The sequence below is a fragment of the Ranitomeya variabilis genome, chromosome 3 (assembly GCF_051348905.1).
Source record: "Ranitomeya variabilis isolate aRanVar5 chromosome 3, aRanVar5.hap1, whole genome shotgun sequence".
In the NCBI taxonomy this organism is placed as follows: domain Eukaryota; kingdom Metazoa; phylum Chordata; class Amphibia; order Anura; family Dendrobatidae; genus Ranitomeya; species Ranitomeya variabilis.
In genome coordinates this window covers 237,681,202-237,700,022 of record NC_135234.1, presented here as the reverse complement: position 1 = coordinate 237,700,022, position 18,821 = coordinate 237,681,202, and the positions used below count along the sequence as shown (strand labels likewise).

At 49.5% G+C, this 18,821-nt stretch overlaps 1 protein-coding gene across 2 annotated transcripts in view; it reads left to right on the top strand.

Moving 5' to 3' along the window:
* The first annotated feature begins 4,006 nt into the window (after positions 1 to 4,006).
* USP49 (ubiquitin specific peptidase 49) overlaps positions 4,007 to 18,821 on the top strand; it is a 109,711-nt gene continuing 94,896 nt past the window's right edge. The window contains exon 1 of one of the 2 annotated variants that reach the window (XM_077295308.1): positions 4,007 to 4,197. The gene's annotated coding sequence lies outside the window, so the exon portion shown is untranslated. Of the gene's footprint in view, positions 4,198 to 4,232; positions 4,304 to 18,821 lie in introns of those variants that run through there. The other variant, XM_077295309.1, reaches the window with a different exon arrangement.

Sequence of the window (18,821 nt, the reverse complement as noted above, 5' to 3'; positions counted from 1 at the left end):
GTCTCAAGACGCAGTGATTTATCCATCTTGAGACTAGGAGTCTCCGGACGCAGTGATTTATCCATCTTCAGACTGTAGGAGTCTCTGGACGCAGTGATTTATCCACCTTCAGACTGTAGGAGTCTCCGGACGCAGTGAGTTATCCATCTTCGGACTGTAGGAGTCTCCGGGCGCAGTGATTTATCCACCTTGAGACTGTAGGAGTCACCGGACGCAGTGATTTATCCACCTTGAGACTGTAAGAGTCACCGGATGCAGTGATTTATCCACCTTGAGACTGTAAGAGTCACCGGATGCAGTGATTTATCCACCTTGAGACTGTAGGAGTCACCGGACGCAGTGATTTATCCACCTGGAGACTGTAGGAGTCACCGGACGCAGTGATTTATCCACCTTGAGACTGTAGGAGTCACCGGACGCAGCGATGTATCCACCTTGAGACTGTAGGAGTCACCGGATGCAGCGATGTATCCACCTTGAGACTGTAGGAGTCACCGGACGCAGCGATGTATCCACCTTGAGACTGTAAGAGTCACCGGACACAGCGATGTATCCACCTTGAGACTGTAGGAGTCACCGGACGCAGCGATGTATCCACCTTGAGACTAGGAGTCTCCGGACGCAGTGAGTTATCCATCTTCGGACTGTAGGAGTCTCCAGACACAGTGATTTATCCATCTTTAGACTGTAGGAGTCACCGGACGCAGCGATTTAGCCATCGTGAGACTAGGAGTAACCGGACGCAGCGATGTATCCACCTTGAGACTGTAGGAGTCACCGGACGCAGCGAGGTATCCACCTTGAGACTGTAGGAGTCACCGGACGCAGCGAGGTATCCACCTTGAGACTGTAGGAGTCACCGGACGCAGCGATGTATCCACCTTGAGACTGTAGGAGTCACCGGACGCAGCGAGGTATCCACCTTGAGACTGTAGGAGTCACCGGACGCAGCGATGTATCCACCTTGAGACTGTAGGAGTCACCGGACGCAGCGATTTATCCACCTTGAGACTGTAGGAGTCACCGGACGCAGCGATGTATCCACCTTGAGACTGTAGGAGTCACCGGACGCAGCGATGCATCCACCTTGAGACTGTAGGAGTCACCGGACGCAGCGATGTATCCACCTTGAGACTGTAGGAGTCACCGGGCGCAGCGATGTATTCACCTTGAGACTGTAGGAGTCACCGGACGCAGCGATGTATCCACCTTGAGACTGTAGGAGTCACTGGACGCAGCGATGTATTCACTTTGAGACTGTAGAAGCCTCCGGACGCAGTGATTTATCCACCTTGAGACTGTAGGAGTCTCCAGACGCAGCGATGTATCCACCTTGAGACTATAGGAGTCACTGGGCGCAGCGATGTATCCACCTTGAGACTGTAGGAGTCACCGGGCGCAGCGATGTATCCACCTTGAGACTGTAGGAGTCACCGGACGCAGCGATGTATCCACCTTGAGACTGTAGGAGTCACCGGACGCAGCGATGTATCCACCTTGAGACTGTAGAAGCCTCCGGACGCAGCGAAGTATCCACCTTGAGACTGTAGGAGTCTCCGGATGCAGCGATGTATCCACCTTGAGACTGTAGGAGTCTCCGGACGCAGCGATTTATCCATCTTGAGACTGTAGGAGTCACCGGACGCAGCGATGTATCCACCTTGAGACTGTAGAAGCCTCCGGACGCAGCGATGTATCCACCTTGAGACTGTAGGAGTCTCCGGACGCAGCGATGTATCCACCTTGAGACTGTAGCAGTCTCCGGACGCAGCGATTTATCCATCTTGAGACTGTAGGAGTCACCGGATGCAGCGATGTATCCACCTTGAGACTGTAGGAGTCACCGGACGCAGCGATGTATCCACCTTGAGACTGTAGGAGTCACCGGACGCAGCGATGTATCCACCTTGAGACTGTAGGAGTCTCCGGACGCAGCGATGTATCCACCTTGAGACTGTAGGAGTCTCCGGACGCAGCGATGTATCCACCTTGAGACTGTAGGAGTCTCCGGACGCAGCGATGTATCCACCTTGAGACTGTAGGAGTCTCCGGACGCAGCGATTTATCCACCTTGAGACTGTAGGAGTCACCGGACGCAGCGATGTATCCACCTTGAGACTGTAGGAGTCTCCGGACGCAGCGATGTATCCACCTTGAGACTGTAGGAGTCTCCGGACGCAGCGATGTATCCACCTTGAGACTGTAGGAGTCTCCGGACGCAGCGATGTATCCACCTTGAGACTGTAGGAGTCTCCGGACGCAGCGATGTATCCACCTTGAGACTGTAGGAGTCACCGGACGCAGCGATGTATCCACCTTGAGACTGTAGGAGTCTCCGGACGCAGCGATTTATCCACCTTGAGACTGTAGGAGTCACCGGACGCAGCGATGTATCCACCTTGAGACTGTAGCAGTCTCCGGACGCAGCGATTTATCCACCTTGAGACTGTAGGAGTCACCGGACGCAGCGATGTATCCACCTTGAGACTGTAGGAGTCTCCGGACGCAGCGATGTATCCACTTTGAGACTGTAGGAGTCACCGGACGCAGCGATGTATCCACCTTGAGACTGTAGGAGTCTCCGGACGCAGCGATGTATCCACTTTGAGACTGTAGGAGTCACCGGACGCAGCGATGTATCCACTTTGAGACTGTAGGAGTCTCCGGACGCAGCGATGTATCCACCTTGAGACTGTAGGAGTCTCCGGACGCAGCGATGTATCCACTTTGAGACTGTAGGAGTCACCGGACGCAGCGATGTATCCACTTTGAGACTGTAGGAGTCTCCGGACGCAGCGATGTATCCACCTTGAGACTGTAGGAGTCTCCGGACGCAGCGATGTATCCACTTTGAGACTGTAGGAGTCACCGGACGCAGCGATGTATCCACTTTGAGACTGTAGGAGTCTCCGGACGCAGCGATGTATCCACTTTGAGACTGTAGGAGTCACCGGACGCAGCGATGTATCCACTTTGAGACTGTAGGAGTCACCGGACGCAGCGATGTATCCACCTTGAGACTGTAGGAGTCTCCGGACGCAGCGATGTATCCACTTTGAGACTGTAGGAGTCTCCGGACGCAGCGATGTATCCACCTTGAGACTGTAGGAGTCTCCGGACGCAGCGATGTATCCACCTTGAGACTGTAGGAGTCTCCGGACGCAGCGATTTATCCACCTTGAGACTGTAGGAGTCACCGGACGCAGCGATGTATCCACCTTGAGACTGTAGGAGTCTCCGGACGCAGCGATGTATCCACCTTGAGACTGTAGGAGTCACCGGACGCAGCGATGTATCCACCTTGAGACTGTAGGAGTCTCCGGACGCAGCGATGTATCCATCTTGAGACTGTAGGAGCCTCCGGATGGTGCTTTTGTAGGTGACGTGAGTGGGCAGTGAGTTTAGCAGTGTGTGAGCTGTGGCACAGATACAGCACTGCCTCTTGGAAAATGCAGCCTAGTAGCAGAGGCGACCGGAAGTGCAAGATGTAAACAATAACAGACAGCAAAGGTAGCTGGGGGGAAGCTAAAACAAAAGAGGGGTCCTCGGAGGGGCAGTCACAGCGGTGTTTTGCTTTCTTTTGTGTCTGTAAAACCCCTTTACCGAGCACGTACTCTGGCGCCGCGCTGCACCACTGGTGTCCTCCGCACAACTCCGCATTTCCCTCCCGGAGCAGCACTGGGCTCTGTGCTCAGGCTCCAGCTGCAGTAGCCCCACACCTGTGCAGCCCGACCCCCGAATGAATTCACTTTAGTGCCCTGCACCTTTAAGACTTCTTTGTTTCCGCAACCTTATTTACCCTCTTGCTGCTCAACCACACTTTCCACGGCCGCTTGGATTCACAGACGCTGCTGCGCTGTGCTGCCAATCCGTGTGCGCATACGGTACGTAGCTTACGTAGAGCCACAATAATACCCCGAGTACGGCCGGGCCTGCGTGCTCTGAGCGTGGTGGAGGAAAGAGGCAGCGCTTTGTGTGTGTGGCTACTGCCTGAGCCAATCACAGCGCGCGGAGGAACGAGCGCCGGCGGGCGGGAGCCAGTGGGATCATGGTATATAGAGCCGGGGGGCGTGGCCTTGCGCGGCGGCGGTGGGTAACAGGTCGAGCGTGCCGCGAATGGCGGAATAAAGAGCGTGAGCGGAGAAGACATGAGGCGGAGACACCGAGGAGGAGGAGGAGCGGACACCGGGAACGCAGGTACCGGTTCAAAAGGGGCGGGGTGCTGGGTAATGGAGGGACAGATGGGAGGAGCACACTGGGAGACCGGAGGAGGTGGTACCGGGGGAGGCACACACCAGTTCTTGTATGTATACATGCGCATGTAAATAATGGCGAGCTATTGTCTGCACATGGCCGCTCCGGGCACGGCTGCTGCGCACAATGGCAGTGCTGTGGCGGCGGGCAGCGGCCCATTGTCTCCTGGCCACTACACATGCTTCCTCGGCGCAGCCATTGTTTGTGGAGTTGCTATTTATGCAGTCACTGCCATGCTGAGCTGCCTGCGGGCGCCCCTGCCTGGTACCTGGCCTATGGGGCACACTAGAGGGCTCCTCCAGTGGAGGCAGGGTATCCCTGGCACAGGATAGGTGGCAACTTACTGACCATGGGGGGCCGACCTCAACTTTTATCCCCACCGCTCCATTCATTCTCTATGGGCCAGAAAAGCTGCGGAATGTCGCTGCGGTGGGGCATGTGCGCGCTGTCAGGATGGGCCCACTGTGACGGACCGTGACCCACAGTGGGCCCTGTGTAGGAAAGTGTCGTTACAGTACACAGCCGCGGCCCAGTCAGACTGTTTGGCCCCTGGTTGCCTGTGACGACGGTGCAGTATACGTAGGGGGGACCTCCCGCCATGCACTGTGACTAGGGTCGCTGACCGCGCGTGCCTGGACAAAACGGTCTTGACAATCCCTTTAACGTAGACTCTGAGCCTTTATGAGGGTATTGGAGGTTTTGAGTCTGATTCTGGTCCAATATTCACATTAAAAAGTGTCTTGAAATCCTCTCCCAATACACTTCCTATTGATTTCTCTGGGTGTATGTGGTGTTTTTTGTGGATAAGGCTACATGTGCGCGCTTGTGGAGTTTCTGCCGGAAGAAAAGCTCCAGATTTTTGACCACCAAATCAATAACCCAGAAAAAAAATGGCGCATGCTGAAAAGCTGTGCCAAATAATATACCCCAAACATTTTTTAAACAAAGTTTTTGAGCAGAAAAATCCCCAATAGTGTGAACGTGCAGCAGTGACAACAGGTTTTAACCCCCTTCCTCCCAGCACTTAGTTCAAATTGGGCCTTAGGACAGTTATTAAAACTTGATACCGGCCATCGGCGCTCTCCTTTCCTATCCCCCACTCCAGCGCTCCTGCCAGTCTTATCTGATGTGCCTTCAGCTGTCACGTGGCCTACTACTGGCATCATGGCTGCAATCACAGAGCACGGCACGTGTCCTCGGAGACCTCTTTTTGATATAATTTACATTACATACTCCTTTAGACAGGCTTGGGTAAGTGCAATAACATTGCTTCCAATCGCTGTCTTCACAGGGTCGCGTCAGTCCCTTTCTCACAGTATGTACCTACGGAGTGTCATTCTCGCACTTCATAGTCTCTCTGTGTAAACGCCACTTCCAACTCACAGGTAAACCCCAGTGTGAACCTGCCAGGCTAGGGTTGAAGTCACATGGACCAGAGTAGTGCAGGAAGCTGGGGAAGACGGCCATTGGTAAGCATTTTATTGCACTTATACTACACTTTTGGTTAGAATAAATGTTATTTTTGGGAGTCCTTTAATGAACCTCATCTTAATGGAACTTGATTGGCATCTTTATACTGCCTGGATTGAGGACCACATAAAGTAAGGCGTCCCTGATTCCAGCTTCTTTCCTTGCTGTAGGTTTCATAAGTTTATAGTTTACCAGCTTAGCACAAGCTGAGAACTATAACAATATAATTATGGCACCAACATATTCCACAGCACTTTACAATTAACCAGTGACGCATACAGGCAATTCAATACAAGGTAGGACAGTGACATTAGGAGTGAGGGCCCTGCTCACAAGCTTACAATCTATAAGGAAATAGGGGGATAGAACAAACGCTTTTCACCTATTGTATCAGGCCCAGCAATTACAGTAGGGGTCTTCACATAAAGCTGCATGATCCGGTCATCAGCCAGCATGTTTAAGTGCAGTTATCATGTTCATGGAGGGTGTGGAGACAGATGAGTAATAGGAAGCAGATTCTGAATAAGAGGTTAAGCTACGTTCACATTTGCGTTGTGCGCCGCAGCGTCGGCGCCGCAACGCACAACGCAAACAAAAACGCATGCACAACGCTGCATTTTGCGCCGCATGCGTCCTTTTTTTTCATTGATTTTGGACGCAGCAAAAATGCAACTTGCTGCGTCCTCTGCGCCCGGACGCGGGCGCCGCAGGGACGCATGCGGCGCAAAACGCAAGTGCGACGCATGTCCATGCGCCCCCATGTTAAATATAGGGGCGCATGACGCATGCGGCGACGCTGCGGCGCCGACCGCAAATGTGAACGTAGCCTTAGCGAGTTGAGGTGATAGGTTGTTTAAAGAGATATGTTTTTAAAGCATGCTTAAAAACACGGGGGCTAGGTATCAGTCGGATTCTTTTGGGGTAGTGCGTTCCAGAGAACTGGCGCAGCACAGGAGACGTTTTGGAGACGGAGGTGAGAGGTTCGTATTATGGAGGATGTTAGTCTTAGGTCAGTTGCAGAATGGAGGGCACGTGTGAGACTATAGATGGAGATGAGGGAGGAGATACCGTGTGGTCCAGAATGGTGGAAGGCTTTGTGGGTGAGAGATATGAGTTTGTATTGTATTCTGTAGCGAATGGGCAACCAGTGTAATGACTGGCTCAAGGTGGAGGCATTGGTGAAGCAGCTGGACATAACTATGACCCTGGCTGCCACATTCAGGACGGATAGGAGAGGAGAGAGTCCGGTTATAGGGAGACCGATCAGTGGAGAGTTGCAATAGTCCAGATGAGCATGAATAAGAGCAACAGTAAGCGTTTTATCAGTTTCAAAGGTGAGCAATTGGATATCGGGAATCAAGGAAAGTTCTGTGTCAAATATAACCCCAAGACTGGGCCCTATTGCTGAAGTGTTGGCCCGGCGACCTTCAGGCCAGATCCTGTCTTTGCGCTATTCCTTGTGAAGGAGAATACCTGTTCAGTCCGGTTCTAGACGAACTGCTGGAGAAGGCCGGAGATGAGAAAAAGAAATTTCGAAGTCTACCGACCACTTCTTATAGGCGACCTTTCACAGGGAAAAGGTTCTTTCGCAGAAGGCTGGCCAGGGACCAAGGCAGATGGGACGATAAAAAGAAAAAAGGTACTGGATTCATGTTAATTCGGCCTAGTGTTATTCTATGAGCCAGTGCACATCTGCAAATATTTCTTCATGAGGATTTACATTCACCCATAGACTTCATACAAGTCTGTGCGTGCTTGCGAAACATCGCATGGCACTCAGATGTCACCCAAGTGCAGGGCGATTCTCGCGTACGCTGGCAATGGAGGAGATGGAGAAATTACTTTCTCCTTCTCTTCCACATCTGTGCTCTGATCCTGTCGTGCGAGAGGATCGGAGCACAGTAGCATGACACTCAGCTCAAACTTGCAACAGAGCAGGAGCCACGAGTTCTTAGCATATCGCATCGGATGCTATACGCTAGTGTGACCCAAGCCTTAACGGGGTTGTCCGGTCTAAAATGACAAGTCTGCCATCATTCTGTGTGACGGCAGACTTTGGAATCCCCCCAGCACACACTGTGTGACGGCAGACTTTTGAATCTCCCCAGCACACACTCTGTGACGGCAGACTTTTGAATCCCCCCAGCACACACTGTGTGACGGCAGACTTTTGAATCCCCCCAGCACACACTCTGTGTGACGGCAGACTTTTGAATCCCCCCAGCACACACTCTGTGTGACGGCAGACTTTTGAATCCCCCCAGCACACACTCTGTGTGACGGCAGACTTTTGAATCCCCCCAGCACACACTCTGTGTGACGGCAGACTTTTGAATCCCCCCAGCACACACTCTGTGTGACGGCAGACTTTTGAATCCCCCCAGCACACACTCTGTGTGACGGCAGACTTTTGAATCTCCCCAGCACACACTCTGTGTGACGGCAGACTTTTGAATCCCCCAGCACACACTCTGTGTGACGGCAGACTTTTGAATCCCCCCAGCACACACTCTGTGTGACGGCAGACTTTTGAATCCCCCCAGCACACACTGTGTGACGGCAGACTTTTGAATCTCCCCAGCACACACTCTGTGTGACGGCAGACTTTTGAATCCCCCAGCACACACTCTGTGTGACGGCAGACTTTTGAATCCCCCAGCACACACTCTGTGTGACGGCAGACTTTTGAATCCCCCAGCACACACTCTGTGTGACGGCAGACTTTTGAATCCCCCAGCACACACTCTGTGTGACGGCAGACTTTTGAATCCCCCAGCACACACTCTGTGTGACGGCAGACTTTTGAATTCCCCCCAGCACTTGCACTGTGCGCTGGGAGGATTCATCTATTTGAGCCAGCAACGGAGGCAATGTATGAGATACACGTTCTCCCGGTCAGACGCAGTCTAGTGGGCACAGCTTCGCTCCATACACTTTAAAAATGGTGGTTCTGTCATTCCAATTTTTGTTTTCTCTCTTAATTTCGTTTTCATATGAAAATATATGTCCATTGCCTTTAAGGTCAATTCCTATGACCAGATTTTTGTGCCACTGAACACGCATGTTACATGGAGACTTTCCATGGGTGGAAATCTCGGTAAAATATGGAAGATTGCATATTTCAAAATATACTAGCATTTTACTACATAAATCTGTATCTGAGCATGACCTCAACAGTAAGTGTGAACCTTTCTATACAGGGCACATCCATTGAAATAAATGGATTGAGGCTCTCATTGGAGAACCTTGTCCACTTGGCTAAATTTTGGAGAAATATTGGTCTACTTTATATATTGCTGAGTGGGGCTGATGGGATATGATCTGGTCTGGAAGAGCAATGTAGCTCCTGCTTGCCGTGTGAGTCTGAGATGAAACACCATATGGAGTGTACCTACATGTACCACGTGTCATTCATCAGTTTGGCACATGTATGTTACATTTTCTTCATATCACTATTATAGAGCCACGTTGGGGCCGATTCATCAAAGCTTTTTTTTTTTTTCTTTTCAAAGCTGAAGTAAAAGCTTTGAAAAGTTGTACATTTTTGGAGCATCATGGAGTTGCTCAAAAATGTTGTAGCATTTAGTGGTTTTTCGACAATTTTTAAGCTCTGCCTAAATGGGCGAGACTGGTCATGGCCACGTCTGCCCTTCAGATTCATCACAATTGCTGGCGTTTTGTATGTCAGAAACACTACTCCAGTCTCTGAAGTAGCAATTATGATGCCGTGCATTTCAACAACACTGTTATAGCATGGTTGTGTGCTAGGCCAGTGTTGATAAATCTGCCCTATTGTGTTCATGGCCACCGTCCAGCGCATGCCCTCTGGAGGTACAACACTAATAATCAGGGCTGTGGAGTCGGTAAGCCAAACCTCCGACTCCTCAATTTCCAAGACTCCTACTCCACCAAAATGGGCTCCGACTTCCACAGCCCTGCTAATAATAATAATAATAAATTGAGACGATGTAGAAAATGTAATGACACAAGTGCAGTGATTTGATATTTTATTCAGTACATCGAACACACATCAGAAGTTGAAATAAATTTTTTTTTTTCCATATCATTTGAAAAAAAAATGAAAACTAGAATTTGATGGCAGCAACACATTTCAACAAAAGTTTGGTGGGGCAATTTCTACCATTGTGTAGCATCCCCTCTTCTTTTTTTACTACAGTCTGAGAAGTGAGGAGACCAATTGTTGGAGGTTTAGGAGAGGAATGTTGTCCAATTCTTGTCTGATGTCGGATTCTCGCTGCTTAACAGTTCTGGGTCGTCTTTGCTCCATTATTTGATCATAATGCCTCAAATGTTTTCTATTGGTGAAGGGTCTGGACTGCAGGTGGCCATGTTGTGATGGATGCATTGTCTAGCTGAAATATGCAAGGCCTTCTCTGAAATAGATGTTGTCTGGATTGATACTTTTCTAAAACCTCTGTATAATGCTCAACATTGATAGCGCTCTTCAAGATGTGTAAGCTGCCCATGTCATAGGCACTAACCCCACGCCATGGGAGATGCAGGCGTTTAAACTGTGCACTGATACGATGGACAGTCCCTCTCCTCTCCAGGTCACAGTATCCAAGGTTTCCATATAGAATTTCACATTTTGATTCATCTGACCGCAGAACAGTTTTCGATTTTTTTATTTTTTATTTTTTTTTTTTTTTTTTTTTTTTCCCCCCCCCTCAATCCATTTTAAATGTGCTTTAGCTCAGAGAAGATGCAGTGTTTCTGGATTGTGGTCATGTATGACTCCATATTTTCATGCTGGAACTTTCTCTTGTATTTGCAGATTGTACAGCGAGCTGTATTCATAGACAGGGATTTCTGGAACTATTCCGGAGTATGTGCAGTGATTTACAGGACCAAATATCATGAGCAGTATGGGCCTCAGATAAATTAGTAGCCAATAAATGTCCTTCCTACTTTGGCTGGGAAAGATGCCTTTACGTCCCAGTCAATTTTGAGACTGATTGTTAAAGCATAGGAGAAAAGAAAAAGTTTCTTGAGATGCAGAGCAGCTTGTCCACCTCTTGCGGGACTTGTAGCCTTACTGACCTGGCTTTCTCTTGTAATGTTCAAATGTGAGTCCTTTGAACCCCGCTGCATACAATGTTCTTGCTCCACGTGCAGAGGACTGAAAAGGTGCAGCGTTCAGCTGGCCATTGTTGCTATGGGAACCGACGGCAGACTTTTTTTTTTTTTCGTCCCCCTCAGCTACACTCCACATATTTCAGACTTCTCGCTTCTTAGTATTTTTTTTAGTAACTCCGACACCTAATGCTACAATTTATGAACGCATGATATTAAATATTTGTACTCTGGCTAGTAAAATAAATAATAATAATCTTTATTTATATAGCGCCAACATGTTCCGCAGCGCATTACAGTTAAACAGTTTCAAACACAACAGTCATAAGTAACAGCGCTAACAGTAATATAATGATTAAAACAATAAAACAACCCTGCTCGTGAGAGGTTACAATCTACAATGAGGTGGGAGAGATACAAAGTACAGGTGTGCATTTACAATGACGGTCCAGCCATCTTTAGGGGGTGGTGGATAGGTGGAGATAGTGAATGGGCTACACACGCACACTTCCACCTAAAATGACTTTGATTAGGGAACGTGATATGCCGCTCTGAACAAATGTGTTTTGAGGAAGTGCCTAAAACTGTGCAAGTTGTGGCTGGTTCTAATTTCTTGAGGTAGAGCATTCCAGAGGATTGGCGCAGCGCGGAAGAAGTCTTGGAGTCAAGAGTGGGAGGTACGGATTAGTGCAGAGGTTAGTCGAAAGTCGTTTACAGAGCACAGCGATCGGCTAGGCTTGTATATGGGAGGTGTAGGAGAGATTGGTGTCAAACATAACACCCAGACAGCGTGCCTGCTGCCGGGGCATTATTATGGTGCCACCCACGGAGAGGGAAATGTCAGATTTAGGGAGGTTAGTAGACAGCGGGAGCAGAAGAAGTTCAGTTGAGAGGTTGAGTTTCAGATAGTGGACATGATGTTGGAGACTGCGGACAGACAGTCACTGACGTTCTGTAGTTAGCAGGGGGTAAGATCAGGGGCGTAACTACCGCGGTCGCAGGGGTCGCAATTGCGACGGGGCCCGCAGTGCTTAGGGGCCCCTAAGAACTCTGAGCTACAAAATGGGCCGCCGGCCCTTTATAAACCTTCTTTACAGGCCCTGGTGCGCATGCACTCTCTCAGTGCATGCGCGATCACGGGTGGGACTGCACTTGTCACGGCAGCAGAGCCCCTCCACCACAGAGAGCCGCACACCACAACTATGGCTGCAGCTGCTCTGTGCGCACAGGACCTAGGATGAGGTCACAGGAGGAGAGGAGTCGGAGTCACATGATCAAGGGCTTCCGTGTAGTGCAGGACAGTAGTGCAGTGCTGGTTGTCATCATGCTGGAGGAGGGTAAGCTTTTGTGTGAGGTCAGGAGGGGTTTGTGTGGATGTAGCAGAGCAGTGTGTGTATGAGGTGTACAGAGCGGAGCTGTGTGTGTATGAGGTGTACAGAGCGGAGCTGTGTGTGTATGAGGTGTACGGAGCGGAGCTGTGTGTGTATGAGGTGTACGGAGCGGAGCCGTGTGTGTATGAGGTGTACAAGGCGGAGCCGTGTGTGTATGAGGTGTACGGAGCGGAGCCGTGTGTGTATGAGGTGTACGGAGCGGAGCCGTGTGTGTATGAGGTGTACGGAGCGGAGCTGTGTGTGTATGAGGTGTACGGAGCGGAGCTGTGTGTGTATGAGGTGTACGGAGCGGAGCCGTGTGTGTACGAGGTGTACAAGGCGGAACCGGGTGTGTATGAGGTGTACGGAGCGGAGCCGTGTGTGTATGAGGTGTACGGAGCGGAGCCGTGTGTGTATGAGGTGTACAAGGCGGAGCCGGGTGTGTATGAGGTGTACGGAGCGGAGCCGTGTGTGTATGAGGTGTACGGAGCGGAGCCGTGTGTGTACGAGGTGTACGGAGGGGAGCCGCATGTGCAATGTGTACGGAGCTCAGCCGCGTGTGTAGGAGTAACTATGTGTGGCCATTATACTGTAGGCAATATCATGTGTGGCCAATTGTACAGTATGGAGCATCATGTGTGGCCATTGTACAGTATAGAGCACTATGTGTGGCCATTGTACAGTATGGACAGGGGCGTAACTACCGCGGTTGCCACTGCGACCGGGCCCGGCAGGTCAGGGGCCCGGGGCCGGCAGGTCAGAGCAGGGCCGGACTGGCCATCGGGCACTTCTGGCAAATGCCAGAAGAGCCGGTGCCAGTCATGGGCTGCTCGATCCGCCTCCCCCCGCCACCGACTCACCCCCCCCGCCGTCGCATTCAACTATACCGGCGTCTGACGCCGGTACAGTTAAATGCAATGACGGAGGAGAGAGCGTCTACAGACGCTCCCTCTCCCATCATTCCCCGCTCTGCCTCTGACACTGCAGGTGCGCGATGACGTCATATCATCGCGCACCTGCTGTGTCCCGGGCAGACTGCAGCCGAGCCTGAGATCGGAGCAGGAAGCAACGCTGGCAAGAGGAAAGGTAAGGAGAGTGTTTTTTTGTTTTTTTACTGGACTGTGGGGGCATTCTCGGGGGGGGGGCGAGAGATGCGGGCTGTGCTGTATAGACCACTGTGCGGGCTGTGCTGGATAGACCACTGTGCGGGCTGTGCTGGATAGACCACTGTGCGGGCTGTGCTGGATAGACCACTGTGCGGGCTGTGCTGGATAGACCACTGTGCGGGCTGTGCTGGATAGACCACTGTGCGGGCTGTGCTGGATAGACCACTGTGCGGGCTGTGCTGGATAGACCACTGTGCGGGCTGTGCTGGATAGACCACTGTGCGGGCTGTGCTGGCACCCAACACCATATTGCAGTGCAGGGGATTCCTCCTGCACAGCAACAGTGCGAGGCGTATCTAGGGGAAGGGGGCAGCCGGGGCACGTGAGAGACAGGAAGCAGCTCCAGTCATCACGATGAGACAGCTTCTCAATCTGTTTTTTCCCCCTCATACATCTCATGTACCTCTGAATGAGATCGTATTTAAGAGAAAGCCAAAATAACCCCGGGACAGAAGGCGAGAGCAGGGGGAGGTGCGGGACAGAGCCGCTTTAGTCAGGAGAAGCTGAGGAGCTGCAGCCGGTTTACATCAGCCACCCCTGTACCAGAGAGGAGATTGTGAGTTGTGTATATGAGCTGGTATCTCTGGTGTGTGTGTGTGTGTGTGTGTGTGTGTGTGTGTGATATCTGTAGTATGTGTGTGTGTGATATCTGTAGTGTGTGTGTGATAACTGTAGTGTGTGTGTGATATCTGTAGTATGTCTGTGTGTGTGTGATATCTGTAGTGTGTGTGTGATAACTGTAGTATGTGTGTGATATCTGTAATATGATGTGTGTGTGTGTGTGTGATATCTGTAGTGTGTGTGTGTGTGTGTGATATCTGTAGTGTGTGTGTGATAACTGATGTGTGTGTGTGTGATATCTGTAGTATGATGTGTGTGTGTGTGTGTGTGTGTGATATCTGTAGTGTGTGTGTGATATCTGTAGTATGTGTGTGTGTGAGGCAGCGGCGTAACTACCACGGTCACAGCTGCAAGCGGCTCTGGCAGGTCAGGGGGCCGTGTGTCCCCTTGAGCCTGTCTCCCTTATGCTTGTGTCCCCATGTGCCAGTCTGCCTTGCCCATTAGTCCCTGTGTGTCCCCATGTGCCTGTCTCCTATGTCCCCTTGTGCTTGTGTCAGTCTCCTTTGTCCCCTTGTGCTTGTGTCAGTCTCCTTCGCCCACTAGTCCCTGTGTGTCAGTCTCCCTTTCCCACTTGTCCCTGTGTGTCCCCTTGTGCTTGTATCCCTTGTGTCAGTCTCTTGCCCACTAGTCCCTGTGTGTCCCCTTGTGCCTGTCTCCCTTGTCCCCTTGTCCCTTGAGTATCCCTTGTGTCAGTCTCTTGCCCACTAGTCCCTGTGTGTCCCCTTGTGCCTGTCTCCCTTGTCCCCTTGTCCCTTGTCCCCGTGTGTCCCCGTGTGCCAGTCTCCCTTGTCCACTAGTCCCCATGTGCCCTTTGTGTCAGTCTCCCTTGCCCACTTGTCCCCATGTGCCCCTTGTGTCAGTCTCCATTGTCCCCTTGTGTCAGTCTCCCTTGCCCACTAGTCCCCTTGTAACCTTCTCCCCTGCCTCCTAGCCCCCATGTGTCCCCTTGTGCCTGTCTTCCTTGCCCACTTGTGCCCTCTCCCCTGCCCCCTAGTCACCATTTGCTCGTGTCTTTCTCACTGCCCCTGTATGGAGGGGCTGCATTATACTATGAGGGGGGCTGCATTGTATTCTATGGGGGTTACATTGAATTTTATGGCGGGGGGGGGCCCCATTTGGAAGTTCGCACCGGGGCCCATAACTTTGTAGTTACGCCACTGGGTAAGATCATGGGATGAAGTGTATAGTTGTGTGTCATTGGCATAAAGATGGTACTGAAAGTCAATTCTGCTGATGGTCTGTCCAATTGGAGCCGTGTAGAGGGAGAAGAGAAGGGCGCCAAGGACTGAGCCTTGAGTTACCCCGACAGCGAGAGGAAGAGGAGATGAAGTGGAGCCAGCAAAAAGGACACTGAAGGAGCTGTCAGAAAGATAGGAAGAGAACCAGGAGATAGTAGTGTCCTTAACGCCTAGTGACTGGAGCCTACTGAGTAGGAGAGGATGGTCAACAGTGTCGAAAGGTTGAAAATAATGAGCAGAGAGTGGTCACCGTTACATTTTGCTGTCAGAAGGTCGTTGATCACTTTGAAGAATTCAGTTTGTCGAATGTAGGGGCGGAAACCGGACTGTGAAGGGTCTAGGAGGGAGTGAGTGATCAGGTAATGGGTAAGGCGGGAGTATATCAGGCGCTCCCAGAGTTTACCGATGAAGGGGAGATTGGAGACTGGTCTGTAGTTGTTTGTGCAGGATGGGTCGAGGGCGGGTTTCTTTAATAATGGAGCAATGATAGTGTTTGAAGGAGGAGGGGAAAATGCCAGAGGAGAGGGAGAGATTAAAGATTGTAGTTACGTGAGTTGTAATGACTGGAGAGAGCGACTGGAGGAGGTGTGAGGGAATGAGGTCAGTAGTGCATGTAGTCGGATGAGAAGAAGAGAGGAACCTGGAGATTTCTTCTGTGATAGGATCGAATGTGGAGAGTGAGCCAGGGGAAATGCAGGGAGGGATGGGAGTCACTGCACTTGGTGGCTGGGAGTGGATTTCCTGACGGATATTATCTATTTTCTCTATAAAGTTGGAGGCCAGGTCATCAGCACAAATATCTGTGATAGGGGCTTGTGCTTTTGGCCTGAGGAGGTAGTGAAAGGTGTCAAAAAGTTCCTTGGGGTTGTTGGATAGTGAGGAGATCAGGATGGTGTAGTAGGTCTGTTTGGTGAGGTGAAGGGCAGAAATATAGGTTCTTAACATACATTGAAGTGGATGAAGTCTTCTGGTGTGCGAGTTTTCCTCCATAAGTGTTCAGCACTCCTAGAGAATATTAAAAAATCTGGCACTCTAAAAAATGTTTGCAAAGAATTTATTTAGAATAAGTGTTCCCAATATCTTGTGTGCAACGTTTCGGTCTTATAATCAGACCTTCTTCAGACTGGGATACAATAAAAGACAAAAAAAATCAAATATGTAAACATAATTAAAACCCAAACAATCAAAAAATTGTTAAAGTAAAATACAAAAGCAGCACCACAGATTAATTCATAAATAAGAAAAATATATAAATCAAGAATTGTCACATTGATATGATTCAAGTTAATATAGAACAATATGATAAATTATATATAATATAGAGCACCCAGAGGTATGGAAGTATAAGTAATGATAAGAATTAAATGTAAATAGATATTTATGAACAATGTAAATAAAATTAATAACAATTCAACAAAATTGAAATGAAAGTAGAAAAAATGCAAAAAAAAAGAGAATGAATGATGAAATAACAAATGAAAAATTAAAAAAATATATTTTTTTTCTACTTTTATTTCAATCTTTTTAAAAAAAATTAATTAATTTTAATAACATTGTTCATTAATATCTATTTACATTACATTTTTATTATACTTCCATAACTCTGTGTGCTCTATAGTCTATATGATTTATCACATTGTTCTATATTAACTTGTACCATATCAATGTGACAATTCTTGATTTACGGTATATATTTTTCTTATTTATTAACTGTGTGGTGCTGCTTTTGTATTTTACTTTAACATAATCTTTTGATCGTTTGGGTTTAATTATGCTTGCATATCATTTATTTATTTGTTTTTTTGTCTTTTATTGTATCCCTGTCTGAAGAAGGTCTGATTTATATGACCGAAAAGTTACACACAAGATATTGGGGATCACTTATTCTAAATACATTCTATGCAAACATTTTTTGACGTGTACCCAATCTTCATCAGCACTCCTAGAGCATCGCTGGAGAAATCGGGTATGCGATGTGAGCCAGGGCTGTTTTACTCTGTTTGGAGGTTCTGAGGGTGAGGGGAGCTACTTAGTCAAGGGTGCTTCTAAAGGCCCCGTCTCACATAGCGAGATCGCTAGCGAGATCGCTGCTGAGTCACAAGTTTTGTGACGCAACAGCGACCTCCATAGCGATCTCGCTATGTGTGACACGTACCAGCGATCAGGCCCCTGCTGCGAGATCGCTGGTCGTGTCGGAATGGCCTGGACCTTTTTTTGGTCGTTGAGGCCCCGCTGACATTGCTGAATCGGTGTGTGTGACACCGATCCAGCGATGTCTTCACTGGTAACCAGGGTAAACATCGGGTTACTAAGCGCAGGGCCGCGCTTAGTAACCCGATGTTTACCCTGGTTACAAAAAAAAACAAACACTACATACTCGCCTTTCGGTGTCCAGGTCCCTTGCCGTCTGCTTCCTGCTCTCACTGACTGCCGGCCGTACAGTGAGAAGTGAGAGCACAGCAGTGACGTCACCGCTGCGCTCTGCTCTCAGTGTACGGCCGGGAGTCAGTGAGAGCAGGAAGCAGACGGCAAGGGACCTGGACACCGAAAGGCGAGTATGTAGTGTTTGTTTTTTTTTGTAACCAGGGTAAACATCGGGTTACTAAGCGCGGCCCTGCGCTTAGTAACCCGATGTTTACCCTGGTTACCCGGGTGCTGCAGGGGGACTTCGGCATCGTTGAAGACAGTTTCAACGATGCCGAAGTCGTTCCCCTGATCGTTGGTCGCTGGGGAGAGCGGTCTGTGTGACAGCTCCCCAGCGACCACACAGCGACTTACCAACGATCACGGCCAGGTCGTATCGCTGGTCGTGATCGTTGGTAAATCGCTAAGTGAGACGGGGCCTTAAGGGTATGTTTCCATGGTCAGGATTGGCTCCGTATTTGCTCAGAATATGACACAGGTAAAATCTGCACCAAATCTGCATCAGAGGTTACTGGCAGGTCACCTGCATTTTTTTTTTGTAAGCTAAATAAAGTTATCATATTTAACAAAAAAAATGTATATATTTGTGATGTCATTTCTGGTCCAACCTCCTCTTTAACATTTGTCCAACCCACACTCCATTACACACACAGATAGATGGATAGATAGATGGATAGATATGGGATAGATAGATAGAAGGAATGAGATTAATCTATAGATCTATCTATCTATCTATCTATCTATCTATCTATCTATCCCATATCTATCTATCGATAGATAGAAAAAAATCTGTGTTAGGCCGGGGTCACACTTTACGAGGAAACAGTCACTGCTTCACTATTCTAATTACAGCCACACCTGTGTCTGTAGTACGCCCTCATGGCCTCACTACGCTTCCATGTACATTCTACAGTGCACATACAGCGCCCCCTAGCTGTACCAGGAGTTACTGCCTCACATATCCTCCCCCCTGTTCATACCTGTGGGGTTGAACATTTTTTACCCCGTAAGGGCAAAAGACAGGGCATCGGTATGCCCCCCTGACATCCCCGCTCACTACATTAAGAAACCAAAGTAGGGACCGGAACCATCGATCAACGCACGCATCCCTCCCCTTTGCGTTTCTCCTCCATATTTCATTACGGGACCACCCACCCCGATCTCCATTGCAGAAGCCAAACCCT